Source organism: Chrysochloris asiatica, unplaced genomic scaffold, assembly GCF_000296735.1.
Source record: "Chrysochloris asiatica unplaced genomic scaffold, ChrAsi1.0 scaffold00071, whole genome shotgun sequence".
In the NCBI taxonomy this organism is placed as follows: Eukaryota; Metazoa; Chordata; class Mammalia; order Afrosoricida; family Chrysochloridae; genus Chrysochloris; species Chrysochloris asiatica.
In genome coordinates, this window is record NW_006408589.1 from 6,747,063 (window position 1) to 6,764,058 (window position 16,996).

Genomic DNA, 16,996 nt, shown 5'->3' on the forward strand with positions numbered 1-16,996 from the left:
CAAAGCAGACACCTTCAAAAGAAACTGGGAGCTCTGGACAGCTTGGAGGGAAACCAAAAATGGAGATAATACTGTTAATCCCAGTGCTGAAGTGACAGGAGCAGGGAAATGTCTGGTGATGGCTGAAATAGTCTGGAGTCCCCTCCTTAAAACTGTTCTAGAATGGGAAATCCCAGCCTTTTCCTTCTAGTGACTTCTACCTGCTGTGAGTTCGCTGGTTTCCTTTCTCTGTGGCTACCCTGGCATACACTTAGCGCTGAGGCTGGTGGCCTCATGGCAAAGCACATGGTTCTAAACAAGATCTGGAGGAGACCCAGTTTCCTGGAGTATTACCGAAATCCTCCTCCTCCTCTTCTGCAGTGGCATCCTGGTACTTCTGGTACTCAGAGGTCGTTCACGTTGCTCTCAGCCTCGGTGAATTCCGTCTCATCCACACCCTCGCCTGTGTACCAGTGGAGGGAGGCCTTCCAATGGAACATGGCAGTGAACTGCTCTGAGATGCGCTTGAAGAGCTCCTGGTTGTTGCCAATGAAGGTGACTATCATCTTAAGTCCATGGGCTGGGATGTCACAGAGAGCGTCCTGATGTTGTTGGGGACCATTCCATGAAGTAGCTGCTTTTCTTATTCTGTACATTGAGCATCTATCTGCTCATCCATCTCCTTCATGGACATCTGTCCCAGATGATGTACCACAGTGAGGTACCGGCCACGGTGGGGATCACAGGCAACAATCATGTTCTTGGAGTCAAAGACCTGTTAGGTGAGCTCAGGTACAGTGATGGCCTGGTACTGCTGGCTCCCATGGTTGGTTAATGGGGAAAAGCCAAGCATGAAGAAGTGGGGACGTGGGAAGGGCACCATCCATGTTGACTGCTAGTTTGCGGTGGTCGGCATTGAACTGACCAAGGAATTGGAGGCTGGTAGTGACACCACTCATGGTGGCTGAGACAAGATGGTTCAGGTCTCCATAGGTTGGTGTGGTCAGCTTGAGGGTGTGGAAGCAGATATCATAGAGGGTCTCATTATCAATGCAATAGGTCTTGTCAGTGTTCTCTACCAACTGGTGGACAGAGAGGGTGGCATTGTAGGGCTCAACCATAGTGTCAGATACTTTGGGTGAGGGCACCACACTGAAGGTGTTCATGATGCGGTCAGTGTACTCTTCATGGATCTTGCTGATGAGCAAAGTGCCCATTCCAGAGTCGGTGCCCCCACCAAGTGAGTGGGTCAGCTGGAAGCCCTGCAGGCAATCACAACTCTCACCTTCCTTCCAAACGACATCCAAGACTCAAGTCAACCAGTTCGGACCCCTCTGTATAGTGGCCTTTGAGCCAGTTGTTGCCTGCTCCAGACTGACCAAAGGCAAAATTGTCTGGTCTGAAGATCTGGCCAAAAGGACCTGAGTGAATAGAGTCCATGGTCCCAGGTTCTAGATCTACCAATATAGCATGAGGAACATATTTGCCATCTGTGGCTTCATTGTAGTACACGGAGATGCGGTCAAGCTGCAGGTCACTGTCTCTGTGGTAGGTGCCAGTGGGGTTGATGGTTCATCACTGATCACCTCCCAAAACTTGGCACCAATCTGGTTGTCACACTGACCAGCCTGGATGTGCACAATTTCCCTCATGGTGAAAATATGTTTTAGGGTTTTTTTTTTTAATGCTCGCCTTGAGTGTGTGCGGGGCAAGAAAATGATTTATAATTTTTGTCTATGTGGATTACAGGCTGCGAGGATGGAACGTGCCCCGGAGCCTGGAGCAGCGAGGTCAGAATGCGGCAACAGAAAGGTTCTGGGAGGGAGCTGTATGTCTTCTTTTTGAAGGGTCTTTCCAAGCCTTAATGCATTCAAAAGATTTTAGTTGTTTTGTCTTTTTCTTATTTAATTATAAGAGTTTTTTATATATTCGGGAGGCAAGTCCTTTATATGTACTGTGAATAATTTCTCCCAGCCCATAGCTTGCTTTAAATTTTCTTAATGCATTTGTAAATAATAGAGAATAATTATTTGAATAAAAGGACACCTATATGTATAGTGAAGGAGCTCTGGTAGTGTAGTGGTTATGAATTGGGCTGCGAACCGCAAGGTCAGCAGTTTGAAACTGCCAGCTGTTCCGCGGGAGAAAGATGAGGCTTTCTGCTCCCGTAAAGATTTACAACCTCATAAGCCCTGTGCAGGGTCACTATGAGTCAGAACCGACTCCATGGCACATAGCAACAACAACATATGTATAGTGGCCTCTTAGTGTGGTGCTGTAGGATCAGCACTGGACTTTGAATCACATGTTTGGCAGTTTGAACCCACCAGCTGCTCCTTGGAAACCCTCTACAGGTCACTATGAGTTGGCATAGCTCCACAGCCCTTCACAACAAAAACATATGTATAGCAATATTACACAGGAAATATTGGGAAAAATGCTTTTAAATTAAAAAAGTACACAAAATTCTACTTGTAATCTTACCTTAACTATTAAAAATATGCAGTATAAAACAGATTGTTGTGATTGACTTGAGAGAGGCTATGCTCACATGCTTTTGTGTGTGTGTGTGTGGTAAGATACACATAACACACAATTTACCATTTTAACCATTTCAAAGGGTACCTAGGTACACAGTGTTATTAGGTGCATATACAATGTTGTGCAACCATAGTTACTATCTAGCTCCACAACTTTTTCCTTACTCCAAATAGAAAACTCCAACCCACTAAGCAGACACTGCCTGCCACCCCCCCACCAACCCCTGGAAATCATGAATCTGCTTTCTGTCTCGATAGTCTACATTTAAATATATATATACTGTTTATTTTGTTCTGAATTGTTGATAATGAACATGTGCTTTGATGTACCACCATCTGTCAGTTTGTTATACTGTGGTGACCTGTGTGCTACTATAATGCTGGATGCTATGCCACTGACTCAAATACCAGTAGGGTCATCCATGATGAACAGATTTAAGCAGAATTTCCAGAGCAAGACAGACTAGGAAAAAAGGCCTGGCATACTACTTCCAAAAATTAGCCAATGAAAACCTTATGGATCACAACAGAACATTGCCTGAGTCTTTGGACACACTGTTACTGCTGTTGTCATTATTAACTGCCAACTCATGGTATATGGTTGGGTACAATTACATGCCGTGGAATCAATCCTGACTCATAGTATCCTGCATAGGGTTTCTGAGGCTGTAAATCTTTATGGGAGCAGAAAGCCTCACCTTTTTCATATGGAACCGATGGTAGTTTCGAACTGCTGACCTTGAGATTAGCAGCCAAACTCGTAACTATGCTACCAGAGCTCCTTGCCAACTCAGAGTGACCCTGTATAAGGTTTCCAAGGAGTAACTGGTGGGTTTGAATCTCTGAACTTCAGGTTAGTAGTCCATTGCTTATCCTACAGCACCACACCAGGACTCACCATTAGGAGGGATCAATCACTAGAGAAGGACATTGTATTTGGTGAAGTAGAGGGCCAGTGAGACTGTAGCAGACCCTCAGTGAAGTGGACAGGCATAATAACATCAAGAGTGAACTCAAGCATGCAGGAATGGGCATGTTTTATTCTTTTTAGACATCATATTTTACCAAGTTTTTGGTGAGAGTTTATACAGCAAGTTCGATTCCCGTTTGACAACTTCCATATTAGTTGTTGGGTGACATTAATTACCTCTATCTCAATGTCAACTTCTCTTTAATAATTGTGTTCAGTTTCTTCCCTTTCCAGTACTCTAGTCTCTCTGTCCCTTTATGGGCAATGTTTATTCTGTTATATGTAAGGTTGTCATGAATCAGTCAACTCATTGGCAGCGTATCTGTCATCCACCCATCATCTATGTATGTATCTATCATTCATGTATGTATCCATCTGTATATCTATCCATCAAAATCTTTCATCCATGTATCTATCCATCCGTGTATCTATCACCTATGTATCTATCATTCATATATCTATCCATCAAAATCTATCATCCATGTGTCTATTCATCCATGTATCTATCATCCATGTATCTGTCATCCATATATCTATTCATCGGTGCATCTATCATCAATATATCTATCATCCATGTATCTATAATCCATGTATCTATACAGCCATGTATCTATATATCCATGTACCTATACATCCATGTATCTACCATCCATGTATCTATCATCCATGTATCTATACATCCATGTATCTACCATCCATATATCTATCATCCATCTATCTACCATCCATATATCTATCATCCATGCATCTATCATCCATGTATTTATCATCTATATATCTATCCATTCATGTATCTATCCATCTGTCTATCTATGTATCTACCTACCTGTCTAACCTGTCTATCATCTGTGTATTTTGACCTGGTAAATAAAGAAAAGACCAAGAGCAACAAAGAATGTCTTGAAGTGGAAACAAGTAAGTGATATAGTATTAAGCTCTGTATCAGGTGGAGTGAGACAGAATTCACTTAGTGACAACAGTTAACATGACTTCAACTCTGATTGTGCCAAGTGTTCTACCTGCAGGGTTCTTCTCATTCACATCTCACAACTTCCTTCACAGGCAGATCCAGGACCTAATATTATGCTCAATTTACCTATGATGTTGTTAAGTCTCTTTTCCAGGTCCAGGTAAATGCAGACTTCACAATTCCCATTCTGTCTGACTAACTACCATGCCAGGTACTCCAAAAACTCAGAACTCATGTGGTTTAGTGTCAAAAATATGTCTGTTGTTGTTAAGTGCTGTCGAGTCTGTTTCATCATAGTAGCCCTATATAGGATTTCTGAGGTTAGCAGACCTTGTGATTAACAGTCCAGTGTTTATCCCAGAATGCCACACCAGAACTCCAAAATATGTCTAGTATCCAATAAGGCCCCGGCTCATGCTTGTAGCTCATCATTGGTAGTTATTGAATGGATGACTGCATAGATGCATGTAAGAAACATCCACTGAGCTGGTGTCTTTTCCTATTCATTGCTTTGTTGAACTTCTCTCTATAGCACATGAAACCTGCCATATACAAGAAATGACTTTGTGTGAACCAGATGGGGGAAAAGAATCAGATGGTCTGCAAGTGTAGCTTGGCGTCATAAGGCAGACTGGGGGTAGGCATGAGACTAGAGTGTGAGAAAATATCTGAACAGTAGATTCATTAGGTCCCTCACGGCTTTAACGACCAAGGCAGGAGGAGAGAAGTAATAACAAGTGACATTTATATAGTGTGTTACAATTTACATAGCGTTTGCATTTGCATTACCTCATTTAATCCGGAAGGAGCTCAGGGTGGAGTTGAAGTCCATGGCCTGAGAGGTTGCCTGTCCAACTTTGCATCCTGGCTCCACTGTTTACTGTTTGACTCCGGGATATTGATGCGCACCGGGTTCCAATATCCTTAGGAGAAGAAGGGAGACCCAGCCAGCATCTGGTTCATAGATTAATTATGATAATTAGTAAGGGGATGCCTCTAATGTACTTAGGGTCAGGGCCTGGGGCATGTAAACACTAAATAAAAGTTGAATACTCTTGCTTGATCTTCATAATAGGCCCAAGAGGTATATAGACAGAACTCCATTTCTTTTTATGGTGGTAAAATATATATAACATAAAGTTTACCATTGTAACTGTTTCAAGTGCACACTCCAGCGGCATTAATTATACCCACAATATTACAAAACCATCAAACCATCACCACTATTTGTTTTCATTGCCACAAATAGAAACTCTACCTATTAAGCAATATCTTCCCACTCTCTCCTCTCTCCAGCCTCTGCAAAGAGCCTTAGTAGCACATTGGGTTAAGCATTGGGCTGTTAACTTCGAGGTCAGTGGTTTGAACCTACCAGCTGTTTTTCAGAAAGAAAGGTGAGGCAGTATACCCCATCAAGATTTGAAGACTTGAAAATCCCAGTTCTTCAAACCCACAGGGTTGCTGTGAGTTAGAACCGACTCAATAGCACTTAACAACAACTCTGTCCTACAGGGTTGCTCTGAGTTGTCATCTACTTAATGGCTGTGGGTTTGGGGTTCAGCCCCTGGTAACCTCTATTCTACTTTCTGTCTCTAAGCATTTACCTATTCTATATACCTCACATAAATAGAATCATAACAGTATTTGTTCTTTTTTTAATTGATTTATTTTACTCAGCGTAATGTTTCCAAGGTTCATCCATGCTGTAACATGTATCAGGGCTTCAGGGCTTCATTTCTATTATGGCTGAGTCATAATTTTCCATTGTACAGATAATATCACATTTATTTCATTCATCTGTTAGTAGACACTTGGGTTGTTTCCACCTTTTGGCTACTGTGACTAATTTTGCAGTGAACGGTGGTATACCAGTGTCTGAGTCCCTACTGTCAGTTCCTTAGGGTATATGCTGAGGAGTGAAATTCTGTCAGAAACCTATTTTCTGGGTGTTATTAATTGAATTGTGTCCCCTCATCCTAAAATATACATTGTAACTCTTAGCCCCCATACCTTTGACTGCAATGGAATTTGGGAGTAGGGCTTTCTTTGTTATGTTAAGAGGTCATGCCAGTGTAGGATGTGTTTTAAGCCAATCACTTTGGCAATGTGAAAGAGCAGATTAAGCACCGAAGCAAGGAAACACAACCAGGGAAAGATGGATACTATTCAGAGATTGCCAAGGGACAAAAAAAAAAGGCTAAAAGAGGTTCTTCTCTGGAGCAGACAGAGAGAGCCTTCCTGGTAGAGTCCGAGTCCAGCTATCTAGGCTCCTAAACTCTTTATTTCATTTCTGTTCAGTAAAGTCACCCATTTATGGTCTTTGTCTTTTAGCAGCACTAGGAAACTAAGACAATGGGTAGCCAACCAGGGTTCAGAATGATGGTGTGACCTGTCTGAGGTCCCACAGTGAAGAAGTGGTGGGACTGGACTTGCATTAGGTCTGTTTGTCCGGTTCCATCTTGTTGCCTTCTCTGACATGCACTCAAAAGCACTCTGCACAGACTCAAAGGCATAGAAGTAAATCCTGCTGCGTCATGCTCTGGTAGGGTAGTGGTTATGAGTCTGGCTTTTAACCTCAAGGTTAGCAGTTCAAAACTACCAGCTGTTCCTCAGGAGAAAGATGAGGATTTTTGCTTCTGTAAAGATTTACAGCTTCGGAAACCCTATGCAGGGTTGTTATGAGTTGTAACAGACTCCACAGAACATAACCACCACCTCCAGCAAAATCTCACTTGGCAAAATGAACTAAGATCCAAATGAGATAATAAAGCTAGGGAAACAACATATATCCTGTGAAAGCATGGCAGAAATATAGAGTTGTTAGTACTGGTACTTAAACAAAGCATTCTAAGCATCTTCCCAGCACCAATGTCCCCATATCTGGTCATAGCATCTTGATTTCCTTTGGGGACCACCACTCCTCCACTCTTAGTGTGAGATTCCTGGGGACTGATTATAGTCTCTCTAGAAGGACCAATGGGTGTGTGATCCAGATCTGGCTAATCAGATATTTTAACCATGAGAATTAGTTAAAGAATGGGCATGAGTTCTCAACCAGAAAGACAGGAAGCTTTGGCCACAGCTTGCAGTCCCTGGACGGTGCAAATGTTTAACATGCTCAGCTGCTAACTGAAAGGTTTAGTCATATGGAGGAGTCTTGAGGGAAAGGTCTGGATATCTATCATCCATACATCTAGCTACCCATCATCAATATCTATTTAATATATCAATCTATTAATCCATTTAGTCTATCAATCATCTGTCTAATCAATTAATCAATCATCAATCTAATCTATAAAGCATCTGTCTAATCCATTAATCATCTATCTAATCTATCAATCAATCTATCTATCAATTAATCTACAAAGCTGTCCATTAAATCTATCATCTATGCATTTTGACATGATAATTAAAGCAAAAATCAAGATCAACAAAGAGTGTCATGTAGTGGGAATAAATAAGTGATATAGCATTGAGTGTTAAGGCCTGTCAAATGGACTGAGGCAGGAGAATCAGAAAAGTCAGCCACTGAAACCTTAGAGCATAGCTCTATTCTGACACACGTGGATGTCTCCTTGCTGGAATTGACAGGGTCAACTAGGACTGGGCTGGGTCACAGCTCCCAGGGTATAGACAGTTCATTTTTGCTGGGGAGGCTGAGAGGATAGGATAAGCCTGGAACTCCTGAAGCCAACAGTACCTGGCCACAGGAAAGCTGAGTTGAAAGATGGAGAGAGTGAGGCAAAGTCCCGTGTCCCTTGAATCTGTGAGGAAAACTAGACCCCCATGGACTTTTCTGTAGTACTGCCTGTATTGGGTTGAATAGTGTACCTCCACCCCAAAATTCCTGTTCAGCCCAAACCTCAGAATGTGATCTTGTTTAAAAATGAGATCATTGCAGATTCAATTAGTTACTATGAGGTCATACTGAAATATTGTTGTTGTTTGTTGTTAAGTACCATTGAGAGAATTGTGTTTCATAGCAACCCTGTGTATGGTTTCCAAGGAGCAGCTGGTGGGTTTGAACCACCAAACTTGTGGTAAGCAGTCCAGTACTTATCCTATAGCACCACACCTGAGTTGCAGTAGGATGGGCCTGAAATCCATATGGCTGGTATCCGTATAGAACGAGATGAGGACACACACAGTGAAGATGGCCATGTGGTCACAGAGGCTGAGATTGGTGTGATGCAGCTACAAACGAAGGACTGGCAAGGACTACTGACAAATATCAGAAAGTGGACAGAAGCCTGGGAAGACCCTTCTTTAGAGCCTTCAGAAGGAGGGTGCATGACTCTCTGTCACCCTGATTTTTGACTTAGCCTTTAGACCTGTGAGAAAATAAATTTCGGTGAGAAAATAAATTGTTTTAACTCACTCAGCTTACAGTAATTTGTCACAACAGCCTGAGGAAATGAATAAACTACATTTTACTAAGCAACTGCTAGGTTTCCAGCACTGGACTTTAACATCATAATGGCCCTTTTGATATTCCAACAGCTTCTCAAAAAGGGTTGTCATTGTTGTTAGCTGCTGTTCAGTCAGTTCTGACTCATAGTGACTTTATATATAACAGAACAAAATGCTGCCTGGTCCTGCATTGTCTTCCTTATCATTGGTATGTTTTAGTCTGTTATTGCAGTCACCACTTGTCTGTCAGTTTGTCATACTATGGTGGCTTGAGTGTTGTTGTGATTCTGGAAGTTTTGTCACCAATATTTTAAATACCACTCATGGTGGACAGGTTTCAGCCCAGCTTCCAGACAAAGACAGACTAGGAAGAAGGAGAGACAGACTACTTCCAAATATTTAGTCACTGAAAACATTATGAATAGCAGTGGAACACTGTTAGCACCAGAATATTGAATACTGAAACATGATGAAGAGCACCAGAACATTGTCAGGTATAGTGCCAGAAGATGAACCCCTCAAGTTGGAAGGTACTCAAGATACGACTGGGGAAGAGCTGCCTCCTCAAAGTAGAGTTGACTGTAATGACACAAATGGAGTAAAGTATTTGGGACCTTCATTCCTTTGCAGATGGGGCACAACTCAAAATGAGGAGAAACAGCTTTAAACATGCATGAATAATCAGAATATGTAATGTATGAAGTATGAACTTAGGAAAATTGGAAGTTGTCAAAAATGAAACGGAATGCAAAAAATTGCTATCTTAGGCATTGGTGAGATGAAATGGACTGACATTTACTATTTTGAATCTGACAATCATATGGTAGACTATGCTGGGAATGACAAATCAAAGGAATGGTTTTGCATTCATCATCAAAAGAACATGTCAAGATCTGTTTTAAATAATATCCTATCTGTGACTGGATAATATCCATACACCTACAAGAAAGACCAATTAATATAATTATTCTTCCAATTTTTGCACCAAACACTAAAGCCAGGACGATGAAATTGAAGAATTCTATCAAATTCTTTAGTCTGAAATTGAATAAACATGCAATCAAGATATATTTGTAATTACTGGTGATTGGTATGTAAAGGTTGGAAATAAAGAGGAAGGATCAATAGTTGGAAAATATGGTCTTGGTGATAGAAACTATACTGGAGATTGCATGATAGAATTTTGAAAGACTAATGACTTGTTCATTGAAAATACCTTTTTAAAACAATATAAAAGACAACTATGTACATGGATCTCACCAGATAGGATACACAAAAATCAACTGACTGTGGAAAGAGATAGTGGAAAATCTCCCTATCATTTGTTAAAACAAGGCCAGGTGAAAACTGTGGAACAGACCATCAATTGCTTATATGCAAGCTCAGGCTAAAGCTGAAGAAAATTAAAACAGGTCCACAAGAGCAAAATATGATCTTGAACAAATTGTTGTTGTTGTTAACTACTGCCGAGTTGGTTCTGACTCATAGTGACCCTATATGGTGGGTTTGACCTTGTGGTTTGAAGTCCAGTGCTGATCCTGCAGCACCACACCAGGAGTCCATCTTTAACATATCCCACCTGAATTCAGAGATCATTTCAAGAACATATTTGATGCATTAGACACTAAAGACTGAAAACCAGAAGAGTTGTGGGATGACATCAAGAATATCATACAGGAAGAAAGCAAAAGGTCATTAAGAAAAAAGAAAGGCCAAAATGGATATCAGAAGTGACTCTGAAACTTGCTCTCCAGCAAATGGAAGAAATGTGGATGTAGGAGAGCTGAACAGAAAAGGGAAGTCTGAAACAACAAAGTCAAATATTACAATGAAATGTGCAAAGAGTTGGAGTTAGAAAACTAAAGGGAAGAACATGCTCAGAATTTCTCAAGCTGAAAGAACTGAAGAAAAATTTAAACCTTGACTTGATATGTTGAAGAATTCTATGGACAAAATATTGAAGGATGTGGAAAGCATCAAAAGAAGATGGAAAAAATACACAGAGTCACTGTACCCCATTCCCCCAGCCAAATGAAAGATTGATGTTCAACCATTTCAAGAAGCAGCATTTATTCAAGAGCCAATGACACTGAAGGAAGAAGTAGAACCTGCATTAAAGGCATTGACAAAGAACAAGGCACCGGGGATTGAAGGAATACAAATTGAAATATTTCAACCAAGTAAGGCAACACTGGAGATACTCACTTATCTATACCAAGAAATTTGGAAGATAGCTACCTGGTCAACTGATTGGAAGAGATCCATATTTGTGCCATATTTCAAAGGGAGGTGATTCAATAGAATGTAGAAATCATCAGACAATATCATTGATGTCATGTGCAAGTTGTGCTAAAGATAATTCTAAAATGACTGCAGTCGTACATAGACAGGGAGCTACCAGATGTTCAGGCTGAATTCAGATGGGGATGTGGACTGAGGGATATCATTGCTGACATCAGATGGATATTGGTTGAAAGTAGAGGATACCAGAAAGATGTTTACCTGTGCTTTACTGACTATGCAAAGGCTTTTGGCTGTGGATTATGACAAGCTATGGACATTGTGAGATAATGAGTATTCCAGAACATTAATTGTGCTCATGAGGAACCTGGACATAGACCAACAGGCATTTGTTTGAAAAGAACAGGGGGACACTGAGTGGTTTAAAATTAGGAAAGGTGTGCGCCAAGGTTGTATTCTTTCACCATACTTATTTAATCTGTTTAGCAAGTAATCCAAGAAACTGGATTATATGAAGAACAATGTGGCATCAGGATTGGGAAAGACTCATTAGCAACCTGGGATAGATATGATACAACCTTGCTTGTTGTAAATGAAGAGAACATAAAATACTTACTGATGAAGATCAAAGAACACAGCCTTTGGTATGAGTAGCACCATAGTGTAAAGAAAGCAGTAATCTTCACCTCTGGACCAATAAATAACATCCGTATAAATGAAGATAAGATTGAAGTTGTCAACGACTTCATTTTGCTCAGATCCACTATTAACACTCATGGAAGCAGTAGTCAAGAAATCAAATGACATTAGGCAAATTTGCTGCACAAGACCTCTTTAAAGTGTTGAAGAGCAAAGATGTCAGTTTGAGAACTAAAGTGCACTTAACCCAAGCCATGGTATTAAAAAAAAAAAAAAGAAAATTATTTATTGTGATTACAGACAAGATCATCAATTCTACATTCAGCAAATCTACACCTTGTTTTATCTCAAAGATTACAATTCCCTCGTAACAACATTTATCCCACTTCCTCCCTATGGCTCCCCATTTACATCTTTTAGTTCATAAATGGGCAAGGTAAAAATATTTGATGTACACTTACAAAACAAAAAAGTATATATTCATTTAAATGTCCAAAGGGAACATTTCCCCAGCTAGCTTCTTGCCCACAGGCACACAGCCACTGTCTTTGCTGCTGCTGCTTTTCTAGGTAGGGCTCTACCGCTCCACTCAAGCTCTTCCTTCTTGATTGTCCTGAAATGAGAGATTGCCTACTCCCTCCCTTTAGTTACTCATCTTCTACAATTACAATTGTGAAAAACCACTATTAATCCTGCTAACAATTATTTACAATTGAGTCATAAAATCCAATCATCATCATCCCCAACCCCTTTTACCAGACCCATTTTGAGAAGAGGAAGCTATTCAGTGCTACCTTACCCACCTCATTCTGCAGCTAAGCACATTCATGAAAGTTTGTAAACCAGCCACCTCATGCCTTTGTAGCCCCCACCCCCCCATTTTTGATAGCCAATGTCTAAATTTCTCACTCTTATCAACCAAGTACACTGAGGAAACAAGGCTATTCCTTGATAAGAAGAATCCTTCCATTCTGGTTGGAATTTTGAGTCTCTGCATTCATAGGCAAAAGTCTAGTTCATCAAATTGCAGCAATGTTTTGCAATTGCTTTCAGCATCAAACATCTTTAGTTTCCTTGGTTTGCATTCTGGTCAACTAGACATCCAAGCTAAGTCAAATACTAGCTTCAAGTTTGGGAGTTCATGTACACCTTCCTCCACTTCAGACCAGCTGGCTACTTCACTCTCAGTCCTAGCCTCCAGTGGCTAAGTCAGTGCCCATGGGCTCAGGAGTTCACTCATCTTCATAAACTTCAGACCAGCCAGGCCTTCCTCTTAGCTCTCTCATCTCAAGGTCAACAGTGCCAGTGGAACATGGTCAAACTCAGTCTATGTCTTCATTACTGCATTTCCCCTACTTTCACCACAAGTAGACCTGGATGGTCATGGAGTGAGCATACTATACTGCTCAGGGGTTCTCTTTGAGTTTCAGGTATAGAAGGGGATTTTCCTTGATGGGCTGATTTTTCTTTTTGCCTCTAAAGCACACAGCTTGCTTGATATTCAAACAGCAAAACAGTCTGTTTTTTGAGTGCAGGTCTTTTTTCAAATAAGAATCTTCTGTTCTCCCACAATTTCTGGATTGGTTTTTTTCAAGTGGGAATGTCCCAATTCAGAAGGTACAAAGACTTTACAAGAAGCCTATTTCCTTGGGAAAATTGTAACTCCCCTTTGAGCAAATCCAATGAATTATAGGCTGAAGGCACCAAACGATAGTATTTTTCAATAGCTTCATATACACATGAAAATTGGGCAATGAATAAGGAAGACTGTAGAAGAATTGATGTATTTGAATTATGGTATTAGGGGAAAATAATAAAAGTACAATGAATTGTCAAAAGAACAAACAAATCTGCATTGGAAGAAGTACAGCCAGAATGCTCCTTAGAATTCAAGGATGACCAGATTTCGTCTCTCATACTTCAGACATATTTTCAGGAGGGTTAGTCCCTGGAGGAGGACATCATGCTATGTAAAGTGGAGCATCAGCAAAAACAGGAAGACCCCCAATAAATGGATTGGTACAGTGGCAGTAGCAATGGGCTGAAGTGTAGCCGCAATTGTGAGGTTGGCGCAGGACCTGGCAGTGTGTAAGGGTTCATTATGTTGTATGTAAGGTTGATGGCACTTAACAATATTGCAGCTATTGTGGCAATCATCTACTGAGGGTTTCCCTTGTTTTAAAAGACTCTCTTTAGTTTGGTAACATAGTGGTTATGAATCAAGCTGCAAACCTTAAGGTCAGCAGTTAGAAACTACCAGCCACTCTGCGGGAGAAGGATGAGGCTTTCTGCTCCTGTAAAGATTTACAGCCTCGGAAACCCTGTACACGGTCGCTATGGGTCGGAACCGACTCAACGACACTTCACAACAACAACAACATGTTCTTTCCTAGTGACTGGTCTTTACTGATGATGTGACCAAAGCAAGCCAAATTCTCACCATCCTTGCTTCTAAGAAGCAGTTTGAGACTGATTTTCTTGTTCCCCTGACAGTTTATGGTATATTCAATATTCCTTACCAATACCACAATTTGAATGCATCAGTTCTATGTCTTCCAAAAAGGGCGTAGTAACTCCATACAATTAAGGAGGAAACTGAGCATTTGAGATACGAAGTGGTTTGGTCTCCCAGGTGACCCCTTTTTCCTTCTGCTAAAGGCACAGCCACTCTACTAAGAAGTTCAGCCCAGAGTTGGAATAAAGCTCTTGTCTTGTGTCTTTCCCTGCCCAGAGGCAGGGGATGTGTTTCCTCATGAAAATGTCACAATAGAAGAGAATTGGGTGCCTGGGGGCAGGCGTCTTCTATGGCTCCATCCATCACCACCCTCAATTATCCTCCTGACAACCAGATTGGAACCAAATTGGATTTAGTGCATTTCACAATTTTGTTGGACAAATTTGTGGATTAAGGAAACAACTTAAATCCACATTTTTATTTGGCATCATCAAAAATATGACATACAGACTGGAAATAGACCTTCCTTGTCTGGGATAGATTCAAGGGAGTCTAAATCCATGCTTCCCAGAGTAATTTTTCTGTCACCCAATTCTCACAGACATCCAGCCTGGCCCCAAGTCTTATTTGAAAACTGGGATCTGGCCTACAGGTTTATGACAGGATACAGTACCCACACCCCAGTAGACAGGACTCTCTACCCTGCTCCCAACCTTAATTTCTCTTCCTTCTCCCCTGAAATTCTTATTCTGTTCTGAGCACAATTTACACCTATATCAGTCAGGATATACCCTGATTTTTCTTAAAGTTCCACAGTTTAAAAAAACTATAATTTTAATCTAGTTCAAATCCAGCCTCTCTCCATAAAGATTTTTATGTTCCAACTCAAGTATCATCTCCCTTCTCTGGATACTTGGTTAGGTCAGTCAATATTTATACAGCTCATTTGTCAATTAATTAGTTGCCTTTGGCATCTCATTCAATGACTTTGAAAACAATGGAGATATTCCATTTCCCCCATTTTTTCTTGCTTTCAGTAGAAAGACTAGTACTTTGAGGGCAAAGAAGGTGACTTTTATTTCTCTATGTACTTGTCTTAGGGATTTCTGCTGTTAAGTGCTGTTGAGTTGGTTCTGATTCATAGTGACCCTGCACGGTGTTTCCTAGAGTGGCTGGTGGGTTTGAACTGCCAATCTTGTGGTTAGAAGTCTAGAGCTTATCCTACAGTGTTTAATAGAGAAAGAGAATCAGTAAACTTGGTTTTGTTGTTAAGTACCGTGGAGTCAGTTCTGACTCATAGTGAACCTACACAGGCTTTTCAAGGCTGCAAATTTGTATGGGACCAGACCGCCTCATCTTTCTCCCATGGAACCACTGGTAGTTTTGAACTGCCGACCTTGAGGTTAGCAGCCTGATTTGTAACAACTATGCTACCAGAGCTCTTTAAGCTTGGTTAGTAGCTGGGTAAATTCACCATATGTGCCATTCAGGAACTTCATATAGATAGATATTCTTTTTTTTTTTTTTTCCTGTATTAAAGCTAGCTAAAAAGATGCACTTAAGAAATGGAAAATATTTTTCTCTCTCTCTCTGTCAAAAGTATATCATGGCGATTATACCCCAAAACAGCTGGATTTGATTTTCATAAATAATAACTTAGCACGCCCCTAAGGAGCTCTGGTAGCGTAGTGGTTACAAATCGGGCTGCAAACCTCCCGGTCAACAGTTTGAAACTACCAGCTGTTCCGTGGGAGAAAGATGAGGCTTTCTGCTCCCGTAAAGATGTACAGCCTCAGAAACCCTGTACAGGGTCGCTATGGGTTGGAACCGACTCCACGGCACATAACAACAACAACAACAAGCATCCTTCAAGAGATTCAAGTAGTTTGGTCTTGAGGCAAGACAGCTGTCTAGATGATCAAGTAAAGCAGGTTCTGACTCTAGGCATATCATCAGCTGATTTGGTAACCTTCAATTTCCTTTGATAGACTAAGTCTGGAGACCCAGGTTTGATTCTTGGCCAGTGCAGCTCATGGGCAGCTACTACAAGTCTGTCAGTGGAGGCTTACATAAGGCTATGGTGCTGAGCAGTTTTCAGTCAAACTTTCTGAGTAAGATGGGCTGTGAAGAAAAGCTTAGCAATCTACTTTCGTTTTTTTAAAAAAAGTTTTTATTATGAATTGAGTGAAAGTTTACAGGGCAGATCACAGTTTTACATTCAACAAATCATATACTCTGTTTCATTACAATGATTATAATCACTTCATGCACCATCAGTTAACAGTATTTCTCTCTCTATTCATTTTAGCTCTTTTTTTTTAAAAAAAAAACAACAACATGTGTGGTGCTGTGGGCTAATGCATCAGACTGCAAAGTCATTTGAACTGCAAGGTCGGTGGTTCAAGCTCTCCAGCTACTCCTTGGACACTCTATACAGGGTTGTAATTGACTCTACGGCATTTAACAACAACACAGGCGTATATAATAATTTACACCACCAAAGGGCACATTATATATGAAACAAAGTATATGATTTGTTGTTGCAAGTCTGCCTACTGGCCACCAGCTCTCAGTCCCTCTCTTTTCATGAATAGAAAGTCCTCAGCTGCTCCCTCTCTCCATGTCCCCATCTCTGCCTCCATCTCTAGTGTCTTATTCCGCTTGTGCTCTTCTCCCTTGATGGTCCTAGGGTCCTTTGTTTCTGGGATGTAAGATTAACTGATCCCCAGTTTTTCTTACAAAACTTTTACCTTTACAATTGCCACTATGCTACCAGAGCTCCTTTTTTTTTT

The 16,996-nt window shown here is 40.9% G+C and overlaps 1 pseudogene; it reads right to left on the minus strand.

The window, feature by feature from the left end:
• LOC102835210 overlaps positions 1-1,631 on the minus strand; it is a 23,216-nt pseudogene extending 21,585 nt beyond the window's left edge.
• Between the last annotated feature and the right edge of the window lie 15,365 nt (positions 1,632-16,996).